Source organism: Aegilops tauschii, chromosome 6, assembly GCF_002575655.3.
Source record: "Aegilops tauschii subsp. strangulata cultivar AL8/78 chromosome 6, Aet v6.0, whole genome shotgun sequence".
Taxonomy (NCBI): domain Eukaryota; kingdom Viridiplantae; phylum Streptophyta; class Magnoliopsida; order Poales; family Poaceae; genus Aegilops; species Aegilops tauschii.
The window spans coordinates 441,540,574-441,553,589 of record NC_053040.3 but is presented as its reverse complement, the minus strand read 5'-3'; the positions used below and the strand labels follow the sequence as shown (position 1 = coordinate 441,553,589).

The following is a 13,016-nucleotide window of genomic DNA, read 5'->3' as shown; positions in this document are numbered from 1 at the left end:
GCATCGGTATCAACAAAAGGGGTGGTGGAGTTTAACTGCAGCAAGCCAGCTTTGACTCGGTGGCTATCCTGAACTATGACTGCAAATAACTCTTTTGAGGTGGCGCACACGAGTCCACATATTCACCATATCAATACACCACTATGGATCCGCTCCCGTCCCCCTACGAGAACGCCATCCATAGCACTCACGCTTATCTTGCGCATTTTAGAGTATCCACTTTCACTTGTCTATGAACTGTTATAGGCAACCCAGAAGTCCTTTACCGCGGACACGGCTATTCGAATAGATCATATTAACCCTGCAGGGGTGTACTTCGTCACACACGCTCTCGCCACTTACCACCATGTACACGTCGTGTACCTCGGCAACCTTCAAGCGGAAGCCTGGCGAGGGAGTCGGCCACGACCTGACTAACCACACAAGTCTCTAGTCCAGGTTTATCGCCTATTCGGGTTCCATCCGCAAGGAGATCCGGCCGGGGTGTCGCTCACGGCCCCAAACGATGTGTGCAGGGTTCCCAAGCCCACCATCCGGGTGCCACTCGGTACACCAGGCCACGTGTGCCTAGTCTGTCCCAAGCCCACCTGTACCGGGTGCCACTTGGTAGACTACTAACACTACCTACAAACACCAGAGACTAGTTGCAACTCCTGGACAGAGATCGAGGCGGTTAATAAGCCGAGAGGGGTCGAGTTACCGGAACCCAATGTGTGGTAGTAACTGTTCATGGATCACAAACACAGAACTCAGTTCCTGAGGACGGTTTCAATGAGACAACCCACCATGTACTCCTACATGGCCTCTCACCGCTACCTTTACCAAATCGTGTTCACACACTTAGCTCTCACACAGTAGGACATGTTCACAACTTTCCAATTCATTCCCGATGAATCAGACCTGACACAACTCTAAGCAATAGCAGGCATGACAAACAAGCATGAATGAGTAGGCACATCAGGGCTCAAACAACTCCTACTCATGCTAGTGGGTTTCATCTATTAACTGTGACAATGACAGGTCATGCAGAGGAAAGGGGTTCAACTACCGCAACAAGTAACAGTTGAAGCGTTGTTGTCCTAATGCAGTAAAAGAGAGCAGGAGCGAGAGAGTGGGATTGTATCGGAATGAACAAGGGGGTTTTGCTTGCCTGACACTTCCGAAGATAGCATAACTCTTCATCGGTGTCATCGATCGCATCGTCGAAGCAACGTCTACTGGGAGGGGACAATACCGGCAAACAGAGAAGAAACACGATCAATGCAATTCACAATATGATGCATGCTATGACATGGCAATATGAATGTGTTTTAAGCTAATGCAACTAGCAACAGGTTAAATGAAGTTGGTTTGAATCCGAGATTCAAATTCAAACTCCATATGTGGAAATTCAAATGCCATTTACATGATTTGTCCTAAACAGTAGCTATAAGTTGTTCTAACATGCATGGAAATGGGACAGATGGATAGATTGGATTTTTTTGATCATTTTTCATATATAAATTATTTCATTTGGAGTTACGGTTGATTTCCTATGATTTTTAGAAGTTTATAGGATTTTCTGGAATTTCCTGAATTATTTTAAATCCAGAAAATGATTTATAGCGTCAGCATTACGTCACAGTGACGTCAGCAGGTCAACTGGGCGGTCCAGGTCAAACCTGACCAGTGGGTCCCGCGTGTCAGTCTCTCAGTGCCTAATTAAGTTTAGATTTAAACTAAACTAACTTTTAACAGAGGCTGGCCCCACACTTCAGTGGGTCAGGGGGGAGTCAAACAGGGTCAACCCGCCGGACTTGGTTCACGGCTTGTCGCCGGTGAAGCCCGGGACGGCGGAGGGGATCGGAATTTGCCCACGGTCGACCAAATCGACCGCGGTTTGGTCCTACGCGTAGCTGGGGCTCGCGCGCGTCTAGTAGGCCAAGCGGGAGGAGCTGGGGTGGTCTGAGTCGACGGCGGCGAGCACGAATGCGGCGGCCGGAGTTCGGACGGGGCTGGGTTCGGCGCTACGGTGCACGGGAGGAGGAGCTGGTGGTGTCTACGGGCTCCTGGTGCTGCGTTGAGCACAGCGGTGAGCTTGGCTTCGAGCCACTGTGGCTCTAGCCACGTCGGCGACGAGGCACGGCGGCGGTGAGGTTCGGCCGCGGTGGTTAGTGGGGCTAGAGGAAGGAATCGACGGCGGGGAGAGAGGGGTTGGGGTGAGGGGCTCACGGCGGTTGCAGCGGTGGCCTCTTCGAGCTCGGGGAAGGCCGGACGGCGACGAGTCGACGATGGGGATCCGCGGCGGCCGACGATGAAGAAGAGGTCGGGGACGGCGTTTTGAGGCGTCTGGCGTCGAGTGGGTCGACGGGGAGGATGAGGGCGTCGAGGCGGAGGTCGTGGACTCATCGGCAGGGCGAGGGGTGGCCGGTGGCCATGGCTACGGCGAGCGGCGGCTGCGGCTGCGCTCGGGTGAGTGTGCGCGAGAGGGAGCAGAGGAGGGGAAGGGGGTCCAGGGAGAGAGCGAGGGGGTCGAGCGGGCGACGTGGGCGTCGTCCGGATCCTCCAGAGGCGCGGGCGGCAAGCAGGTGACGCCGTGGCGCGCGCGGCGGCGTCGCGGTGTCCCTCCTCTGCCTACTGGCAGAGGTAGGCGATGACTGGCACCAGGCCAGTGGGCTGGGCCGTGCTGGGCCTGGCCAGGTAAGCGCCAGGTAAGACTCCTTTCTCTCTCTTTTCTTTAATTGTTTCTGTTTTCTATTTTTGCTATTATGTTTTGATTTAGTAGAAATACTAAATCACTTCCAAAACTCCTGAAAATATTTATGGGCACCTTTTGAATTATTTCCAACAGCCCTCAAATGCTTTCAAGATTATTTGGACAGTTTAAATATTTTATAGAATTTAAATGTCCAAATTCAAATACTTATGATTTAATTCAAAAATCCAGAATGTCCTAGGAAAAGTGTGCACCATTTTGCCAGGGGTTTTAGCCCAATCCAGAAATGATGAACATTTTATGAAGGCATTTTGGGATCATTGAAAATATCTCATTGTGACCCTAGTTGGATTTCATTTGGTGCTAGGGTTTGAACATCCCCATTTCAAGTTTACGCAAAATTTAAACATGATGCACACATGAAGCTAGCCTAGTGCATAGCAAGGCTAGGGATGTGACACTGAGTTTGCCGGCATTGCCCTTTCGTGATGACTAAGATCATTAAGGGTTGCCAACACGGCAAGAAAAAGGACAATCCGGGGTAGAAGCATGTCTACCACCGAAACAAAAGGTGGGCTGAAGGAAATAATTCGGTGCGATACTGGAGCGCCATTTTTTCAAACAGTGTCAGGATCACTTGGCATCACTCTGCTGGGATAGAAATGATGCTAAACACCAAAGAATGAGCAAGAAAAGAAAACTGATAAATGCAAAGGCTGAGCTGTAGTGGATCTGGACCGATGCCACCTACACTCACCAGATTAAACCATTAGTAACAAAATAACAAGGCTACATGCATGCTAGGCAACAAAAAAATGCAGCAACCAAATGAAATAAACACGACCACCTCTGAACTACCGATTTATACCGGTTTCTACCGCTCGCGCTAACTAGGGCGTCCTACACCCAGACCTGCTCTGATACCAAGCCCGTGGCACCCCGACTCAGAGAAACCGGAACGCCCCGTATTCTAGCCCACAGATCGAGGAGAAGTCTATGGAATATGGCATTGCTTGACATAGAAAAAAATCAGCTCTTATTGAAATGAATAATAATTACACGGGTCTGATGATACAATGATCACATCAGCATGGCGACACTATGCCTGCGATACTACACTTGCTCTATGCCAGCAGTGGAACAACACGTAGCAGTGGAAAACTTCTGGCAGCGGAACAACGACGAAGGTGGTGAACTCCACTCCGTAGGGACTCTGGCTGGGACACGATCTAGCTCGCACGAACAGACACCTCAACAAACAATCAAGCAATCACGGCAGCACCTGCAATCTGGCATGACACGTCAGGTCAGTACATTGAATGTACTTGCAAGCTCACAACAACCATAAACATCAAGGCAAGACAATAACATAGCATTAACACGTTAATTAATTAACAACTACCATGATGAAGCAACTACTAAGCATGAGATGAAACTAATACGATACTGATAAATAACCATCTTAGATCTCCATAACCATCTCTCTCTCTTGACTAACCGACCAAGCAATAAACCATCTCGATCACCTCGTGATCAAAACAAAACGGTGATCATTCCGGCGATCACAACCATGACCAACACTTGGTCTCAAACGGTGATCTTTCCGGCGATCACTACCATGACCAACACTTGGTCTCCAACATCATCATCAACATCCTGCCAATCTGTACTCCTCAAAACATCAACATATATATATATATATCACCTATAAGTCATTCCGTCATGTGAGTGTTGATCGAACGGTGGGACCTAGTACGAACCCATGCCCATGACCGAGGACGCGGCTATCGATAGATTTAATTACACACACTCTGCAAAGGTAGCGCACTTTACCCACACTACGGAACCCATGGCCTCACACTCCCATTCGGGTGGACCAACAGCGTTCCGACAAAACCGATCTACTGCCATGACACTCACCCAGCCACTCCGACTCACTCCCCACTGGGCTAGTCTTGGGTGGCCCCGTGTCTACCAAAGACACAACGACCACCGTCGCGGCCAAAACGTCCCTCACGGGGACCGGATCCATAACAACAACAACGGGCACACAAGGTTATGTCTGCTTACTGGGCCAGGGTAAGCATGCCCATAACCTTCCCTAGTTGGAGGCACCGACGAGAGGCACGACAATAGACCGCATTAGGGCCTTCCCATAAAAGGCAAATGTGGTTACACTGGAAAAAGCCCGGTTCGGTGGCACCTGACCAACTTAATGACGGAATTTAACCCCAAAATATAATAGTAATTACTGATACTCCGATATCATCTATCAACCTATAATCCAAGTCATAGCAATATCCAACAAATAATCCAAGCATAATCTCATCATCTCAAAGTACTCCAAGGGTAGCACAACAATACTATCATGATGAATAGGAAAACAATAGTCCTACTACTCCAATAACAAGAATAAAGCTATTCGGCTAAGATCCACATGTACACATCATCTCCGAAAATAATACTCCATGTAACCGAACATCAACTAGCATCATGAAAATAAGCATACTAACCACTAATAATCCAAAGGCAGCAAGATATCCAAAGTAATACTCCAAAATAATACCAAATACCATCATGAGGAATAAACATAATAGCCACTAAGAATCCAAAGGCACATGTCATCCACATAATCATCAAAATATTAATCCTAGAACTCCAAGCAATATCATGGCAATATCAAGATCAAACAATACTCCGAGAAATGCGATGAACAAATCATACATAGCTAACACAATATTTTAAACAAGTTCAAATGAATAAAGCTTGTCACTGCATTGCAATCATGCAAATGGAGGGTGTGGCTTGCCTGGGGTGGAAGAAATCACCGGGAGAAAGTGCGAGAAGCTCGCGGAACGAATCGCGGGAAATAGATCTCTCTCGAAAGGGGCTGATTAAGGGCAAGGGCAAAATGGGCAATTTCAGAATGTCAAAACATGGTGAAAATGATACCAATAGAAAGAAGGACCAATCTGTGAATATTTCTTCAGCAAACAGGTCCCTGAGTGGATAAGGCAGAGGCGCAAATGAGAAATATCCTTTCTGAACAGGAAAACGCAATCCCGATAACAGAAGAAGGAAATACGCTTTCAGAAAAGGGAAACGTACTTTGGCCGAAGCAGAGGGAAAATACGCTTTCTGGAAACGAAAACGTACTCATGTGTTTACGCCTCCACTTAATCCAGTCAGCAGGGGCGGGGCCGGGCTCCAGGGTCGCTGACGGGCGGGTCCCACGCGGGTGGTGCCCGTCACTTATCCACGTGGACCGGGCGGGTCAACGGGCAGAGGATGACATGCGGGGCCCGCCTTATCCTTCTCTCTCCTCCCTCCTTCTCCGTCTCTTCCCCGACGCGCACGCAGAGCAGAGGAGGGGCGAGGCAGCAGCGAGGCCAGCGCCGGTCCGGCCAACTCCGGCCACCTCCCGCCAGAGTGAAGACACCGGCGAGAGCGGGGAGAAGTGTCGCATCCTCCTAGACCCCACAGCAGCGCCATGGTGGAGCGGGACAAGGGCGGCTAGCTGGGGCCGAGGACGAAGGCGGCGGCCGAGACTTGGGCGCATGGCCACGGTAGCTCCGGCGAGGAAATGAGGAGAGGGAGAGGTTCGCCGGGGTCTGGGCGTGCTTCTGGGGGTGGAGAGGTGGAGGGAGAGGCGTCGACTCGCTCGAATTTGAGCGGAGCCGAACGGCGGCCATGGCGGGGAGGGGAGGGCAGGAGAGCTCCTCGAGCTCAAAACGAGGGGCTGGGGAGGCGTAGTGGAGCGAGTGGAGGCTGGTGAGGTGCTCGGGAGGGCTCGGGGATGGCTATTTATAGCCGGGCGAGGGAGATGGGATCGGGTGCCGCTGGCACGTTCGGCCGAGGCTCTGGCAACGGGCAGCGAGCACGGGATGTCGCGGGAACACGACGAGCTATTGATTCAGAGCTCACGGGGGGGGGGGGGGGGGTAGGCGACGCCGGAGAGCAGAGGAAGAGGCCGAGCACCATTAAAACATGTCGGGGCACTGTGCTCCCGTGGGCGTTCGGCGGCGAGCGTCGGTGGGCGTCGGTGAGGAAGCTGCCGTAGGGGGAGAGGGGTCCAGGGGGACGGCGATGATGCAGGCTAGCTGTTGGACACGCTCACGCGCGCGAAGACGACGAGAGGAGGAGGGGCCGAAGCACAAACAGCCACTGGGCGCGGCCACTGCACACGGAGCGCGTGCACAGTGATGCCATTAACGCGGTCACCGCATGCACTGGCATGTAGCAGGGGAGAGAGGCTTGAACATGTTGTCTAGTGGTAAGTTCATCCAGTGTAGGTTTCAACTCCGGTGGTAGCTCGGTTAACAGTGATCTGGTTAGACGGTAAGAACCCTCTGAAGTTTACTGTAGTAAACTTGGGTGAGCACTAGTGATCAACAGGAAGGGTTTTGGATCCAATGGATTTGTCTGCAAGGTTGAGGTAAAGAAGGACTTTCATCCTGGTAACTTGAAGAAGAATTGGATAAAGATAAATCATAGTTGCTTTGCAACTGACCAAAATGGTCCAGAAATGAGATTTGGATGATGCATTTAAATGCTGTGGCCACTTGAGCTCAAGTTTGGCAAGGCTTCATGATTTGATCATATAAAGATGCTGTATAAGTTTCATACCAATTGGATTCACCAAAATGGTACTTGCTTCACAAACATCCTTGCTGACCAGAAACTTGCACAAATTCTAGAGGAAGAATGGCTTGATGAACCATGCCCAAAATGGGTGGAGGTAGGTTATATGGATAATAGAAGGCCTAGAAAAATTGGCAGACAAAATGGAGCAAGATGAAATATACTTGCTTCACAAACTGAAATTTGGGGCAGAATCAAAGAATTGAAGATGAGCTCACATGGAGGCATGACATGAGCTCTACTTTGGTGGAGGGCTATGATATGATGATATGAGGGATCATGCAAAATTGCAACTCATTTGGATATGCCTAGCTTGCACCTCCTTCACAAAGCTTCTTTCTGGGAAGAAACTTTGGAAAATCATAATTAAATACGTACTAGGCAAATGAGGTTGCAGTTTGGCATGTGGGAATGATATGGACAGGAAAAGGTGTCCAAGGAGTTGGAGATCAATTGGGAAAAGGAAAATAGCACTTGCTTCACAATGTGCCATTTAGGGCAGAATAGGAAATGAATTATTTGAGCATGATGATAAACATAAAAATGAAATATTTTGCCATATTTGAGAAAGGTATTACCCAAACAATTTATGAGAATTATTTGGGAATTTTAGGATTGATGGAAATAAAGGTTGCTTCACAACCTAGGGCAGACAGGGTTATTCCTTTAATAGAAAAAGGAATATTCCTGAGAAAAAGAAATTAGGGTTTGGTTAAGCAGTGGAGTGACATGATCTTGGCAAGGTTTTGAGAATGATGAGCCACTTGGGAGGGAAAAAGAGGATGATTTCCCAGGTGACAAGGCCACAGAACCACTCCAAAAAGAAAAATAGAGCAAAAACCAATTAAATTAAAAGAAAAAGAAAAGGGCCAAAATCCAGGCTGTTACACATATGTTCTGCGATGTTTCAAAAACGTCTTTGGTGCCTCAATTCTAAACCATTTAGCATTACTCACTGAACTATCATGTAGTCATCAAAACGTGTATGTCAGATGTTCGCAACATCCACAACCGACGCTCGAGGTTCAGCACACTGAGTGGTGCATTAAGGACATAATCTTTCTGCGCAGCAATGAGGACAATCCTCAGTTTATGGACCCAGTCCGCATAATTGCTACTGTCAACTCTCAACTAAATTCTCTCTAGGAACGTATCTAAAACAGTAGAACCAAAGCGTGAGCTACGACATAATTTGCAAAGACCTTTTGACTATGTTCATCATAATTAAGTTCATCTAATCAAATTATTTAATGAACTCCTACTCAGATAGGAATCCCTCTAGTCATCTAAGTGATACATGATCCGAGTCAACTAGGCCGTGTCCGATCATCACGTGAGAGAGACTAGTCATGATCGGTGAATATCTTCATGTTGATCGTATCCACTATACGACTCATGTTCGACCTTTCGGTCTCTTGTGTTCCGAGGCCATGTCTGTACATGCTAGGCTCGTCAAGTCAACCTAAGTGTTTTGCATGTGTAAATCTGGCTTACACCCGTTGTATGCGAACGTTAGAATCTATCACACCCGATCATCACGTGGTGCTTCGAAACAACAAACTTTCGCAATGGTGCACGGTTAGGGGGAACACTTTCTTGAAATTTTATGAGGGATCATCTTATTTATGCTACCGTCGTTCTAAGCAAACAAGATGTAAACATGACAAACATCACATGCAAATCATAGAGTGACATGATATGGCCAATATCATCTCGCGCCTTTGATCTTCATCTTTGAGGCGCGACATGATCACCTTCGTCACCGGCATGACACCATGATCTCCATCATCATGATCTCCATCATCGTGTCTTCATGAAGTTGTCTCGCACACTATTACTTCTACTACTATGGCTAACGGTTAGCAATAAAGTAAAGTAATTACATGGCGTTTTCAATGACACGCAGGTCATACAATAAATTAAGGCAACTCCTATGGCTCCTGCCGGTTTTCATACTCATCGACATGCAAGTCGTGATTCCTATTACAAGAACATGATCAATCTCATACATCACATATATATAATTCATCACATCCTTTTGGCCATATCACATCACATAGTATACCCTGCCAAACAAGTTAGACGTCCTCTAATTGTTGTTGCATGTGCTTACGTGGCTGCTATGGGTTTCTAGCAAGAACGTTTCTTACCTACGCAAAAGCCACAATGGTGTATGCCAATTGCTATTTACCCTTCATAAGGACCCTTTTCATTGAATCCGATCCGACTAAAGTGGGAGAGACTGGCACCCGCTAGCCACCTTATGCAACAAGTGCATGTCAGTCGGTGGAACCTGTCTCACGTAAGCGTACGTGTAAGGTCGGTCTGGGCCGCTTCATCCCACGATGCCGCCGAATCAAGATAAGCTAGTAACGGTAAGCAAATTGAACAAATCGCCCACAACTACTTTGTGTTCTACTCGTGCATAGAATCTACGCATAGACCTAGCTCATGATGCCACTGTTGGGGATCATTGCAGAAATTAAAAAATTTCTACGCATCACCAAGATCAATCTATGGAGAGACTAGCAACGAGAGAGAGGGGAGTGCATCTTCATACCATTGAAGATCGCGATGCGGAAGCATTACAAGAACGCGGATGAAGGAGTTGTACTCGCAGCGATTCAGATCACGGTTGATTCCGATCTAAGCGCCGAACAATGGTGCCTCCGCATTCAACACACGTACAGCCCGGGGACATCTCCTCCTTCTTGATCCAGCAAGGGGAGAGGAGAAGTTGAGGGAGAGCTCCGGCAGCACGACAGCGTGGTGGTGGAGCTTGCAGTTCTCCGGCAGGGCTTCGCCAAGCACTACGGAGGAGGAGGAGGTGTTGGGGAGGGAGAGGGCTGCGCCAGCGAAAGGGTTGCGGCTCCCATGCGCCTCCCCACTATATATAGGGGTGGAGGGGGCTGGTTTCTTGCCCTCCAAGTCCATTGGGGCGTTGGCAAAGGTGGGGGAAAGAAATCCCATCATTCCCTTCCCCACTGATTGGTATCCCCCTTTTTTAGGGATCTTGATCTTATCCCTGCGGGATATGATCTTATTCCTTCTAAGGGGGGATCTTGGTGCGCATTGACCAGGGTGTGGGGCCTTGCCCCCACTACCCACGTTCATGTGGGTCCCCCCATGTAGGTGGGCCCCACTCCGGAACCTTCTAGAACCTTCCCGGTACAATACCAAAAAATCCCGAACATTTTCCGGTGGCCAAAATAGGACGACTTCCCATATATAAGTCTTTACCTCTGGACCATTCCGGAACTCCTCGTGACGTCCGGGATCTCATCCGGGACTCTGAACAACATTCGGTAACTGCACACTAATTCCCATAACAATTCTAGTGTCACCGAACGTTAAGTGTGTAGACCCTACGGGTTCGGGAATCATGCAGACATGACCGAGAAAGCTCTCTGGCCAATAACCAACAGCGGGATCTGGATACCCATGTTGGCTCCCACATGTTCCATGATGATCTCATCGGGTGAACCACGATGTCGGGGATTCAATCAATCCTGTATACAATTCCCTTTGTCAATCGGTACGTTACTTGCCTGAGATTCGATCGTCCGTAACCCAATACCTCGTTCAATCTCGTTACTGGCAAGTCACTTTACTCGTTTCGTAATGCATGATCCCGCAACTAACTACTTAGTCACATTGAGCTCATTATGATGATGCATTATCGAGTGGGCCCAGAGATACCTCTCCGTCATACGGAGTGACAAATCCCAATCTCGATTCATGCCAACCCAACAGACACTTTCGGAGATACCTGTAGTGCACCTTTATAGCCACCCAGTTATGTTGTGACGTTTGGTACACCCAAAGCATTCCTACGGTATCCGGGAGTCTCACAATCACATGGTCTAAGGAAATGATACTTGACATTAGAAAAGCTTCTAGGAAACGAACTACACAATTTTGTGCTATGCTTAGGATTGGGTCTTGTCCATCACATCATTCTCCTAATGATGTGATCCCGTTATCAATGACATCTAATGTCCATGGTCAGGAAACCATAACCATCTATTGATCAACGAGCTAGTCAACTAGAGGCTCACTAGGGACATGTTGTGGTCTATGTATTCACACATGTATTACGGTTTCTAGTTAATACAATTATAGCATGAACAATAGACAATTATCATGAACAAGGAAATACAATAATAACCATTTTATTATTGCCTCTAGGGCATATTTCCAACAATTGGATGGGACGGGGTCGCGCTTGGCGCCAATACGAGCGAGAACGTCCGCCGCTTGATTACTCTCTCGGGCCACAAGATGAAACTCGAGCCCCTTGAACCGAGCTGACATCTTTAAGACGGCATTACGATAAGCTACCATCTTTGGATCCTTGGCATCGAAATCTCCATTTATTTGAGATATTGCCAGGTTTGAGTCCCCGCGCACCTCCAGGCGTTGTATGCCCATGGAGACAGCCATCCGGAGACCATGCAATAAGGCCTCGTATTCGGCTGCATTGTTGGAATCTGTGTATAGTATTTGGAGTACGTACTGGACAGTAGTGGACGTTAAAACAACGCCCGCTCCTAGCCCCGCCAGCATTTTGGAGCCATCGAAATACATAACCCAATTGGAATATGTGTCGTACTCTTTAGGGAGTTCGGCCTCCGTCCATTCGGCGACGGAGTCAGCCAATACTTGGGATTTAATAGCTCGACGTGGTTTGTATGTAATATCAAATGGAAGGAGTTCAATGGCCCATTTGGCAATCCGGCCCATGGCATCGCGGTTGTTTATAATGTCGTTAACTGGTACTTCGGAAGCCACCGTGATCGAACACTCCTGGAAGTAGTGTCGGAGCTTTCAGGATGCCATGAAGACTGCGTATGCTATCTTTTGATAATGGGGGTACCGGGATTTGCATGGTGTAAGTACAGTGGATACGTAGTATACTGGCTTCTGAAGCGGGAATTTGTGTCCGTCCTGTTCTCCTTCAACGACGAGCACGGCGCTCACCACCTGATGTGTTGCCGATATGTATAATAACATAGGTTCGCCGACGTTTGGCGCGGCCAGGATTGGGTTGCTTGCTAGAAGGGGTTTTATCTCCTCCAGTCCGGCTGTTGCCGCATCCGTCCACTCGAAGTGATCGGTTCGCCGTAGAAGGCGATAGAGTGGCAGTGCCTTTTCTCCTAATCTGGAGATAAAGCGGCTTAGAGCTGCCACGCAACCTACGAGTTTTTGGACTTGTTTGAGGTCCGTTGGCGTGGCCAGTTGAGACAGAGCTTGAATTTTGGCTGGATTTGCTTCAATTCCTCTATTGGAAACGATGAAGCCCAGCAGTTTTCCAGCGGGGATGCCGAAAACACATTTTTCCGGATTGAGCTTAATGTCATACGCGCGGAGATTGTCGAATGTGAGATGTAAATCGTCTATTAGTGTTTCGACGTGCCTACTTTGGACGACGACGTCATCCACAAAAGCTTCAACTGTCTTGCCGATCTATTTCTCCAGGCATGTTTGAATCATGCGTTGGTATGTGGCGCCGGCGTTCTTGAGCCCGAAGGGCATGGTGTTGAAGCAGAATGGCCCATATGGGGTAATAAATGCCGTTACAGCTTGATCGGACTCCTTCATTTTGATTTGATGGTATCCGGAATATGCATCAAGGAAACACAGTGAGTCGTGTCCTGCGGTAACATCGATGATTTGATCA

The 13,016-nt window shown here is 48.4% G+C and overlaps 1 long non-coding RNA gene across 2 annotated transcripts; it reads right to left on the bottom strand.

The window, feature by feature from the left end:
• Positions 1-3,708: 3,708 nt before the first annotated feature.
• Positions 3,709-6,558, bottom strand: LOC120966591 (uncharacterized). Of its 2 annotated transcripts, none has more exons than XR_005760635.2 (2): positions 5,804-6,558; positions 3,709-3,984 (listed from the first exon to the last, which is right to left on the bottom strand). It is a non-coding gene; the product is annotated as an uncharacterized lncRNA (long non-coding RNA). The 2 variants fall into 2 exon arrangements; XR_012186884.1 differs by lacking the exon at positions 5,804-6,558 and adding an exon at positions 5,505-5,797.
• Between the last annotated feature and the right edge of the window lie 6,458 nt (positions 6,559-13,016).